The sequence below is a fragment of the Oryzias latipes genome, chromosome 21, assembly GCF_053564925.1.
Source record: "Oryzias latipes strain Hd-rR chromosome 21, Olatipes_Hd-rR_3.1".
Classification (NCBI taxonomy): Eukaryota; Metazoa; Chordata; class Actinopteri; order Beloniformes; family Adrianichthyidae; genus Oryzias; species Oryzias latipes.
In genome coordinates, this window is record NC_136257.1 from 7,163,979 (window position 1) to 7,176,369 (window position 12,391).

At 42.3% G+C, this 12,391-nt stretch overlaps 1 long non-coding RNA gene across 2 annotated transcripts; it reads right to left on the reverse strand.

Moving 5' to 3' along the window:
* Positions 1-2,194: 2,194 nt before the first annotated feature.
* LOC144988767 (uncharacterized) lies at positions 2,195-5,867 on the reverse strand. Of its 2 annotated transcripts, none has more exons than XR_013652760.1 (5): positions 5,736-5,867; positions 4,442-4,509; positions 3,970-4,079; positions 3,599-3,862; positions 2,195-2,632 (listed from the first exon to the last, which is right to left on the reverse strand). It is a non-coding gene; the product is annotated as an uncharacterized LOC144988767 (long non-coding RNA). The 2 variants fall into 2 exon arrangements; XR_013652759.1 differs by having other exon boundaries at positions 4,424-4,509.
* Positions 5,868-12,391: the final 6,524 nt, after the last annotated feature.

Below are 12,391 nucleotides of genomic sequence, written 5' to 3' on the forward strand. Positions count from 1 at the left end.
TCTATTGAGTTTGCAACATGTAAGGGGGGGGGGGGGGGGGGGTTACAGTAGAGTTAGGGGGGTTAACAGTAGAGCTCAACCTCTGAGTCCCTAACGCTCCTACCTGGGGAACTTATTTTTGCATTCAAAAACTTTGACTTTGCAAAACATGTTTTTGCATGCGTTTTGTCAAGTCTCGCTTTTTTCCCATCTTTGATTTTGCTGACTATTCTGAGTGCGACTTAACGTGATATAACTGCCACCGCAAAATAGTTTTTGCATGCGTTGTGTGTCATCTCACTTTTTTCCTCTTTGATTTTGCTGAGTTAAGTTTCTGTTTAGCTTGACAAAGCTGTCATCAAACAGCTGCTAATTGGTCCAGAATCTAACCAATCAAACCACCGTATTTATCTAACAGGGTGTCTGCTACCGAGGCTCAGAGGCTGAACCAGCTCTTTTAACCTTCAGTGTTGTCTTTTTGGATGAAAATGTTCTCTTTTTACTATTTTAATAAGTATTACTTTTTTTTAGGATCGATTAATTTTTATTTGGTCAGATTTGTGAATTTATGGCCGAGGATCTCCTGAAATTGTATATAAGCTGTAGATTTTCTCATGACATTTTATCAACAGGCCTGTGTGTGAGATCTGTGAATCTTCTGGAGCAAAATATTAGTGAAAAGTTTGATTTTCTTTAAGATCTGTTTGTTAAAACAAAACATTAAAAGATTTAAATCACATATTTGATGCTGCACAAGTGTTTGGGATAAGATCAGGGGTCGGGAACCTATGGCTCGCGAGCCATATCTGGCTCTTTTGATGACCACATCTGGCTCGCAGATAAATCTTTAATAATAAATATATATATTTTTTTGTCATTAGACCAGTCCTACTCGGGTGCGATGCAATGCCAGGAGGACGTGCAGTAGTAGCGGTGCTTGAAGAAAAAAAATCTGCGCCACTATTATCTGTTATATCACAGAGTTTGTACCTACGAATTGCTGTCCCTGCAGCTGCGTGCTATGAGGCCAGATCAGTCTCATAATTCAGAATTGCACACACTCCAAGTCACAAATGCACACACTTCAATTCACAAATGTCATTTTATGCAAATGTGCTAAATAAATTTGGAAATGCACACATTGTGTTTCACAAATGCACACCCTGTGTTTCACAAACACACACATTGTGTTTCACAAATGCACACTAAATGTTTTACAAATGCACAATAAGTGTTTCTCACAAATGTGCACACTGTTTTTCACAAAAACATTTTAGAAATTCACAATAAATGTATTAGAAATGCACAGTAAGTGCTTCACAAACATGATTTTTAGTTACACATGTGATGTGAACTCACAGATCATTCGAATTGCAGAATGTGCATTCAAAATCCCGTTCTCGTTTGTGAATCTCCCCGTGTGTGTGAGAGATTTTTCTACGGTGAATATTAATACTCATCTGACGGAGCAGGCTGACTAATGTCACCATTGGCTAGTGAATCTGTCAATCAAACTCATCGGCAAATCAGGCGGGTTCGCTTTTAGCCAATCGAATGGCCCCTTACACTTTCTGCTGGTGGCAAAAGCCCAGCCCAAGTTTGATTCTGTACCAGTCGGTCGTTGGCGTGTTAGCTTTAGCATGGCTTGTCGGTTTATTTGCCTTCGGTTGTCAAAATTTACTGGCTTGCGCAACTTTTCAGTGGACCTGGGAGCAAGGCTACAGTGGTTGAATGCAGTTGACATAGAATCCATCGAACTCTGAACTGGTCATGAGATTTACAATGAACGTTTCACTGGGGATTGTTTGTACGTTATTCTCTTAGCTTTCATGCTAGCGTCATTTCAACACTCAGAAACGGTTCCCTTCGGTCTTGATCATCTGAAGGTGGAGGAGAAAAATCTTTAACTTCCACAGTAGGTTCTGTGGAGAAACTGGCATCACTTTGCTCCGTACCACGCAGTGGGACTACATTACCTCAAGTTCATCTCACTGTCAATCACAGATACCCAATACACCTCCCCTGCTCAGCCCAATGTCACTTTGATGGACCTTAATTTTATTTTTTTAATAATTCAAATGTCATTGATTTTATATTGTAACCATATACATATACACCTCTTGGCCAGGTCACCCTTGCAAAAAAGATCCTCATCTCTCTGGGTTTTATAGCTGGTTAAATACTACACAACAAAAGATGGTCATACAACAACAAACTGCAAACATTCACCCTTTATTGCAGAGTAAAATTCAGTGAAAACATGGACAGATTAAAACATCAAAATTTAAGCAAATGTGGGATCTCTACTGATTTGAATTTTATTTAAACTGGAACTAATTTTCATAACATCCTTACATACAATGAAGTCCCTTGAACAATACAGCAGTATTGATTTGAACGCTGTCTTCCTCCCCTCAGTCTCTCTTCTTCTGTATGTAATTATGTTGCCTAAATTAAATTCTAAACAAATGGGACAGTAAAGATGTAGGTCCACTCCCAAACGGTCTGAATTAAACAATGAGTTGATGTCGTCTTGCAGTTCCAACATTTGTGGACCTAAAAGGGGAATGTCCAATACCAGGACATTGATCCCAGGTTGAGGTTCAGCCATGGATCCACTCTCCTCCCATTCAATCTCTGGAACCAGCATACCCTGACAAAAAAAAAAAAAGAAAGATACTGTTTATGAACAGCACTCTTTTTTTTTAATGTTTTAGATTATGTAGGAACAGAGACCCACTAATAATGACTTATATTGTTTCTGGCAGGCAGCCCTCATATCTCCATAACTGTTTTTAATTTGCAAATAAGTGACTCTTAACAAAGTAGTGAGATTAGTACAGCTGATGGCTCATAATGCCATGCATTGTGATGCATTTTGAACTTGCAGATGTGCTATTCTTCCTACTTGATTTAAAAACCAAACAATTTAGGGAAATAGTTTGCACCACACAACAATAATACTTTTCATTCATTTGATGAAAATTCCTTGTAGTCATTGTGATTTCATTATACTGTTCTTGATACTTTCCACTTTAGTCGAACTGCACACAAATCAGTTGTCCAGTACAGTGAGATTAAATAAAGCAGTGTTTTTCAACCAGTGTGTGTGCCGCGGCACACTAGTGTGCCGTGGGAGATGGTCAAGTGTGCCGTGGGGAATTGCCCGTACTTCACTGATCTAAAAACATTTTCCATCTCCAGGAAATCAGCTCTTTGTTCATCCAAACAGGCACTGATAAAACACTGAGAAGTTAAGAATATGAAAGATCTTAAAATGACTTTTTCTTTGTGTTTATTTAATTCTATAAAATACATTTTGATAAGGTTGACGGTACCGCGATTTAGCTGCAGCTATAACCTTGTAAGGAAAAGTCGCGCCCCTTTAACTGTCTCCGCCAATCATTCTTGAAGGCTTAATCACATGTCATCAGTCTGACCAATCAGAAGTGGTTAAAGTCTTCACTTCCTTGTTCTTAATTCTGCTGATAAAGTCGCTCAGTTATAACAAAAATACCAGCTAAAGCTCGTCTTTAGCGGTGTAGCTCTCCACAGAGTCCGGAGTCAGACCGTGGAACAAGTGAAGAAAGGTTGAAAAACACTGAAATAAAGCACTTACCCGGGGATTAGAAACAGGGTTCTGGGTCAAGCCCAACTGCCACAGCTCCGTTGGTGTCATGCTTTGCTCCGTCCTGATTGGATGGCTGTCCCACGCGTCACTAAAGACATCCAAACTGGCCTGAATGCGTGGTAGGAAGATGTAATGGCAGCAGAATACGTGACGTTACTGATATTGAGCAAGTCTTGGTCCTCAGGAGAGTGCAGGATGTTGTAATATAAACCAGTAACACTCATGAAGACATCACACCAGAGGGGCTCAATCCTGTATTTGAAAAAAGCAAAAAGAAATATTATATTGTCAGATTTATTTTTAATACATCATTCACTTTTATGTATATATTAAAGCGTCTAAAACTAGGTTCAACTCACCGTTGATTGTGTACACTTTTCCCACAATGAAGCTGTTTGTGTCAGTTCTACGTACTGTGAGCATCAACTCAGCTATGCCCACATTTTCACCTCAGTGATCTCCTCTCACCCTGACTATAACATGAAAATCATGTCTCAAACACATAATTACAAATGCATCGCAGATACGGTACACATCAATTTAAAATGTAGTGTTCTTATGTATGTTGCCAATAAGTAGAATTTCTAGGTTAGATAAATTGCAGGAGTGGGTTACATGTAACACTGGGGGAAACATTGAGGCGAGAGAGACTGTTAAGGGGGGGTAAAATGTTGTTCATGAGGGGAAAGAGTTTTAGAGTTGCCTCTGTTTTCAGAGGAGTCTAAAAAAAGTTATTTTATTTTTGTACAAATAACCAAGTGCTTATACTGCCTGATATGTGAATAAAGATTTCTTTATGAATAACATGAATACCTCAGAGGAAAGCCATACACGTTCACAGCGTCACTGAAGAAGGCCAAGTCTGCACAGTTGTTGTCTGCCATCTTCAGGTGCAAGTTCTATGGAATACAAGTACAAATACTTTCAACTGACAGATATTTACAGGGGCAAAAATGCTAAATTCCCAATTGATAAAACAGTAATACAATAGGATAATAAAATATCAAATAGAATAGAATAGAAAGGTATTTAGGATGTCACGCTTCAGCAATTCCTAGAGAATAAATAAAAACACGACAAACATGGATTAGATCATTTAGCTGTCTGAGATTAAATTACATAATTTTCAAATATTAGAAAGGGGAATTTTTTAAAACACTCGTGCTATGATAACTTGAGCTTGTAGTAAAGAACAGCTTTAAAAAAAAAAAATCAGAGACAAGACACTGATCACAGGAAACCTGTGTGTAATACTTACAGTAACTTCTACTCTAATCACTGTTGACAGCATATTTCTCCCATCCGCCCTTTCTGTGACTATTTATCGACTACAAAACAGCCTAAAAACATAATGTTTGGGATTCTTGTCATTACGTCATTGGAATTAAAGATACGGGTTATTTAGTGCTGTCACTCTGACACAGTCTCACAGGGCTTTTCAGCACAATACGGGTTCTAACGTTAGAAATTTAATGAGGCTGCTTTCATTCAACAGTGGATTCACGTCTGTTATATTTAAAAAATGCCGTTTTCATGAATGTCATATGAATTAACTTTGTTGCACATATCCACCCCGTCTTAAAGTCTGGGTTGTGAAAAGACTGTGTCTAAACTTTAACCCGGATCGCGTTTACATAAAGGCAGCACACGGAACAACTAGCTAGTTAGCATAGCATAGCATCAGTGTTTAAACAAATCCCCGTCTCCAAATCAATACTTTTTATTAAACTTTCTTTGCTGCTGTAAATCCGGCATGGCTACAGGCGCTAGCTTGAACCGACACCGGCTTGAAGTTCACTCACACAGGCAGACACAACTTGAGTCGAAAGCCGGCTAGTTTCGAAGCCCCTGGTTGGTTGTAGTTACTCGTGTTGTGTGAAGAGCTGGTAAAACTTGACAAAACCATAAGTCCTCCCCCGCTTTAAAACCATTAAAAAAAATTTTACCGCACAGGCAAAGCAAAGCAAAGCTAAGCTAGCGGTGGGGATACTCTGCAAACGACTCGGCTGAAGTGTTCATAAAGCATTCACACATGTCACTTGGCAAAGGAGAACGCTTCAACTTAGTATTCAATAACATTACAGGGCGTACAACGAGGGAATGATCAAATAAATGCATTACTTACGGGCTGAGACTGATCCCGTTCGGAAGAACTCTCCGCCATGTTTGCCGCCCGCGTCCTCTCAACTGCTGTGCTGAACAGCTCCCTCCCTCGTCACTTTGAAAGTGAGGAGTGTAAGGGGCCATTCGATTGGCTGAAAGCGAACCCGCCTGCTTTGCCGATGAGTTTGATTGACAGATTCACTAGCCAATGGTGACATTAGTTGACCTGCTCCGTCAGATGAGTCTCAATATTCACCGTAGAAAAATCTCTCACACACACGGGGAGATTCACAAACGAGAACGGGGTTTTGAATGCACAGTCTGCAGTTCGAATGATCTGTGAGTTCACATCACATGTGTACCTAAAAATCATGTTTGTGAAGCACCTACTGTGTATTTCTGATACATTTATTGTGAATTTCTAAAATGTTTTTTGCAAAACACAGTGTGCACATTTGTGAGAAACACTTATTGTGCATTTGTAAAACATTTAGTGTGCATGTGTGAAACACAATCTGTGTGTTTGTGTAACACAGGGTGTGTATTTCCGAATTTATTTTTCACGTTTGCATAGAATGACATTTGTGAATCGGAGCGTGTGCATTTGTAAAACAGGTTGTGTGCATTTCTGATTATTGAGACTGAATTAACTCCATAGCGTGCTCCCGTCTCTGAGAAGAGTGCGCAGCTGCAGGAATGGGATGTGTGAGCAGGACAAAAGGGAGGGGTAGTGGGCCCAGGCAGCAAGGTGAATGGCGCACTGATTGTCAAAACTTAGAACACGCTGCCCGTCACATACCACACACTGTGTCGGCCCCCACCCTTGCCAAATGGGGGGGCCTACTAAATGAATACTGCAAAAGGTTCCAGGGGAAGAGCACCACACAGCAAACGCCGGAAAGGAATTAAGGGTTCAATTGCAATTTAATCAAGTAAAAGCCATGCGAATCACAGCAAGCTCAGTAAAACACTTTAAACCATGACAATTAAAATCCTTTGTTTAAAAAGGATTTTAAAAAAAGCAATTAAAACCAATAAAAGAGAACCCTACAAAAATGTGCTGACAAAAATAAAAATGATGGAAAAACTGTCCATAAAACACCAGGGGGAGGCAGATCCTGCAGGTGGCCACAGTCCTCTCTTGGTCTTCCTGAGCCACCACAGTCCACTCAAAGGTGCAGCAGGTTAGTCCCTAAAACAGCCACCTGCAATATAAAAACAGATCCTGCCAGTATCCATGTACTTTGAAGAAGACCCAGCCGAACTTTATGTTGCTTTGGGGTGCCACTAGACAGGAGGGTGGTACTCACACTCCGGCAGAGCTCCTCGCCTTGCCTCTGAGTACATGTCGCTTTGAGGTACCCTTTTGCTGGGGAAAACCCACTCAGCTGGTTACACCACCGGCTCCAGTGTCGTCTGCCTCTGTCATCACCCACAGCCGACGTCTCTGCTCTCCCTCCTCTCACTGCCAGTTCTTAAATAGGGTGACCAATTTGCTGATTGGACACCCAAGTGCGTCCAGTCTTAGGTGTGTCCAGTCTGGGAGTTAATGTCAGTGAGGTGGAACAACAGCAAAAAAAAAAAACACACAAAAGCATGCAACTAAAACACCTAAAAGGGTTCCACCTCACAACACACTGCAGCGTGTGAGTATTGCTGTACTGACAATGTTTGGCTCCACCTTTGAATGTGAACAGTCTTTCTCACATCTAAAGAACATTCAGACCAACCTAGGATCACGTTAAACGGATGGAAGTCTCAACGCCTGCATGAAACTTAAACTCAGCACATATCAACCAGACAAGACCATCAGCAAAATCACCATGCAGCATCAGAAGTCCCATTATTGGTGAGATATACTCATCATTTATTAGCAACAGCATAAAAATTTTATTAAAAATAATCCACATATTTATTGTACTTTGAAAGTGTTGAAAGCGCACAAAATGCACACATTCACTTGTATTTTTAGTTTTAAACATATTGTAGCGCAGTGGTCCCCAACCCCCATGCCGCGGACCGGTCCGTGGGTCATTTGGTACCGGGCCGCACAGAAAGAATAAATAACTTACATTACTTCCGTTTTATTTATTTCGGAATCTGAAAGATGTTTTATTTTGAAAAATTCTCTGTTGCATCCGTCCACGTCACTCTTGACGCCGGCCAAGGCGCTCTTCTCGGTCATGTGATAGGTTACCTGTCATTGTTAGACGTGAGTTCGGAATGACCCAAATGCTGGAACCCAGAAAGAGACTCAGACTCAGAGGTAGGTTTAGAAAATTTAATGAAGAGTTGAGATGAAGAGGGTTTCTTCTTAGGCGAGGAGCGGCGGCTGGCTGGAGGGATCTTGCTGCGGATTTCCCAGGAGGAGGACTGTGGCGTCCAAGGGACTGCGACCAGGTGAGTTTCCAAAAGGTATTTCCTGAAGCAGAGCGAGAGTCACAATGAACAGAGAGCAACGAGACAATAGTCACAAACATGAGTTGACCAGACTATGCACCATAGGAGGAACAACAAACTGGCACCGGCTGAAGATCCAGGGGATCCTTAAGAAGGCGGAAGTGATGAGGTGAGTGCTTGCAGCTGGTCGCGTCCAAAACAGGAAGGAGGGGGGAGGGAGGAGTAGCTGACAGCGAACATGACAGTACCCCCCCCCTCAACGACCGCCACCAGGCGGTCCAAGGCGACGATCCGGATGGGCAGCGTAGAAGTCGTCAATGAGGGTATGGTCCAGAATGAGCGAACGAGAGATCCACGAACGTTCCTCTGGACCATACCCCTCCCAATCCACCAGGAACTGGACCCCACGACCCAGAACATCCAAGATCTTATTGACAGTAAAGGCGGGGGCCCCATTGATGGGACGGGCGGGTGGGGGGTAAGTGGCCGGCGGGCACAACGGGCTCTCGGAGACACGTTTTATCTGGGACACATGGAACATGGGATGGATCTGGAGAGCCGCCGGGAGATGGAGCCTGACACACGTCGGGTCAATGACCCGGTCAATGGTGTATGGTCCAACGAATCTGGGGGACAGTTTGCAGGACGAAGCCTGGAGAGGAATGTTGCGAGATGACAGCCACACCTTTTGGCCAGGTTGGTACTCGGGACTCACCCCCCTGTGGCGGTTGGCTATCTGGCGGTTGCTCTCCGTAGTGCGGATAAGAGCGGCCCTGGTCTGCAGCCAGATATCCCAACAACGTTGAAGATGGAGCTGGACCGAGGGCACCGCCAGATCCAATTCCTGAGAAGGAAACAGTGGGGGTGAGTAACCCAGAGAGGCTTACGGGACATGCCCGTGGCGGTAGAGGAGTGGGTGTTGTGGGCATATTCTGCCCAAACCAGATACTTGGACCAGTCCGATTGATTTTGGGCCGCCAAGCACCTGAGAGCGGCCTCCAGTTCTTGGTTGGCCCGCTCCGCCAACCAACACATCATGCAGGTCAGATCATATTACTTTGTTGTATTGTTGTGTCGGTTTTCCATAGGCCGCAGGTGTTACTCTCTGAGCTGGCAGCACAGGAAATTATGGGAATCAATCCCGTTTGCCTGTTTTGGTCAAGATAGGGTTGAGCACGGGGGTTTCTTTTTGCCTACGGGTCCTTTCATCTGGCAGATATGTTCTTTCACCCTTAGTTATTTCATCCTGTTGTGTTTACTTCTTTTTAGCACCATGAGTGTGGGAAGGGGAGAGGATGATGACAGCTGTGTGATGTACAATATTTTGCATGTCAAATCAGAAGTGCAGAGTACGTATTATCACGTGTCCCTGCCCCTATTGTAGCGTTGCTACAGTGTTAGTCCACCACATTTAAAATGCCCGTTCGTAAGGATGTCGCCAGACCTCAATCTGGTCCGTGGCGCATTAAGGTTGGGGACCATTGTTGGGCTGAGTTGGACTGGGTGGCTGTTGGGTCGCGTTCTATGTTCCGGAGTTCATTGAACGAATCAAGCAGAGATGCTGATTGGCTTTCAGTTCTGTCGCTCAGCCTGTCGTTGGCTATTTTGGACCAATGGGGTTCAGCTATGGGTCAAATAAGGGAAATAGGAGGGCTGGTGCGGCAGCTAGAGAATAAAACAGTTGGGAGAAGCGCTCTCGGCAGGAGAGATTGAGGAGTTGCTGAACAAGTTGTACGGCACTGATTATGGCCTAGTAACCAGTGTTTTGCAAACTCAAAAAGTTTTTGAGTGCAAAATTTTTTTTTTACAACAAAATAAAAAAAAACTAAAAGCAATATAAAAAATAATTGAAAAGCAAATATTTCATATTTTCATTTGCAACTTAGAAATTTTTGTGTGCAACGTAGTGACAGAAATATCACTCCAAAAAAATATTATCACTCCAAACCAAACAAACTTGAAAAACTGTGATGAGACTATTCTTCCCAGTGATCGAAAGTACGTTGATGCTTCTGGAATCCAAGAGGTCACGGCACCACTGTATCTGGGTGGAGTTTTCTGCTCTGCGTTGTGTTACAGTGAATAAAAAACCACACTTGGATGCTCAGTCAATCTCCTTTAATCCCGGTTGACAGACAACTAAAATTAACAACGCTGTCCAGTTTCTTCTGTGTTTTTCCCCCTCAGCCACAGCTCGCAGCAGTCTGAGTACACGCAGCACCTCCCCAGACCGCATGTAAAGTAAAACAAAAAGTACACAATAAAATGAGTAAACTGCACCGTACCTGGTTAACAGAAAAACCAAAATTAACAATGCTCTCCTGAGTTTCTTCCATATTTCCCCCTTAACAATTGAAAAATGCACAAAAACAATGAAAAAAAAGTTTACTTAAACATCAATGAAAAATGGCTCAACTGGTTCCCAAAAAACTGCACATTAGCTCTAGCTAAATAAATCAAATCAAATTAAATCAAATCAAAACTTTATGTACAAAGTACTTCTCATATAAAAGTATAACACAAAGGGCTTTACATTAAAACATGATGAAAAGAGAATGAAAAAGTAAAAATCTTGATAAAAACAATAAAACATTGAAATAAGGTAAATTAAAATAAGGCGTTAAAAATCGAGTTCAAATTCATAAAACAAGATAAAATGAATAAATAAATACATATAAATAAATAAAAGTAGTAAAAAATTAGCTCAAATCCAGGTTAAACAGATGGGTCTTGAGCCTTTTCTTATAAACATTAATGCTCTTTGTGGCTCTCAGGTCCTCATGCAGACTGTTCCATAAACGGGGGCCATAGAGCTGAAAAGCGGCCTCTCCGTAGGCTTTGGCAGGTGGAGGGTTGGAGCGAACAGATGTAATAAACTTTTCGACCACCTCAGGAGTCAAGTAGCGTTTCTTCACCGTTCTCACAGAGGTCTCTTGTTTTATAAAACCAGTGATGTTAAAAAGCACACAGTAATGGTCAGATACAGCCAGGTCCACAACAGTGGACACACTGGTAGGCAAACCATGACTGATGACAAGGTCAAGAGTGTGCCCCCTGTTGTGAGTCGGCTGCTGCTGTTTAAAATCAAGAGAAGCGAGCAAGTCCAAGAACTGAGTGGTGCAATAGTCTGGCTTCCTGTCTATATGCAGGTTAAAATCACCTGTTATTAAAATCATGTTAAAGGAAGTGTGGACAGATGCTGAAAACTCAGAAAACTCCTCAATAAAAACAGAGCTTGGTTTGGGTGGTCTGTACACTTTGATGCATAAAATTGGAGGGCTTTGAAAAACAAAGGCGTGATGTTCAAAGCTGGGGTACTCATCTAATGAAATCGGCTTTAGTTGGACATTATAGATTCCGAACCCCCACCCTTTTTGCCCTCCCTGGTTGAAAAAAACGAAGCTAAAATTGGGTGGAGAGGCCTCTGTGAGAACAGTAGATGCATCCGTGCTCAGCCATGTTTCTGTTAAAAAGAGACCATCAATATTATTATCTTGGATAAAATCATTTTTAATAAAAGTTTTGTTGTACAAAGATCGAATGTTAAAAAGTGTCATTTTAAAAGAGGGGGGTGGAGTGGTTGTGGAAGCTGCTTCCTCAGGTTTTGGTGTTTCCTTTAGTGGACGAAGGCAGTTAATGTTTGTTTTTCTCCCACCACGTCCCCTCATGGAAGACCTGGCTGTAATAATAGTCTTAATGGGATAGACTGGGGGGGGCAGCAGGGCGTGGCAAGGAAGCACTGTTGATGGTTCAAGCAGTTTCTTGGGGTATGTGGGGAGGTGATACCACATCCAGTCAGTCACTTCCACAGACCGATGTCTGCACGGATGAAGAGGAGGTCTGGACTGGTGTGGGCATGATGGGGGCCGGTGATGTCTGGACAGAGTGTCTGATGTTGGCAGCTAAAACATTTCTGCCCAGTGGACTGGCGTGAATCTCATCAGTTTTATAAAATGAGGTTCTGTACCAGAACAGGTTAAAATTGTCAGTTGTCAAAAACAAATCTGTACAGGCTGGAAGCAGACTGGAGCTAGGGGTGTGCACAAATCAGCCTCCTGACTGTGGCAGGGAAAGATCGCAGCAGGTCCGGGAGTTTCTCCAGGATATCCAGAACCAACACAAACTACGGAAAATGGACACCACACAATTCACACAAAACAATAAGTTTGTAAGTTATGATTGCATCAAACTAACAACCAATTTAAAGAAAAATAAAACTAGTAAGGACGGACACACGGAGATCCACGTCTTAACTCAGCCTTAGCTGGCAGCAGTCTG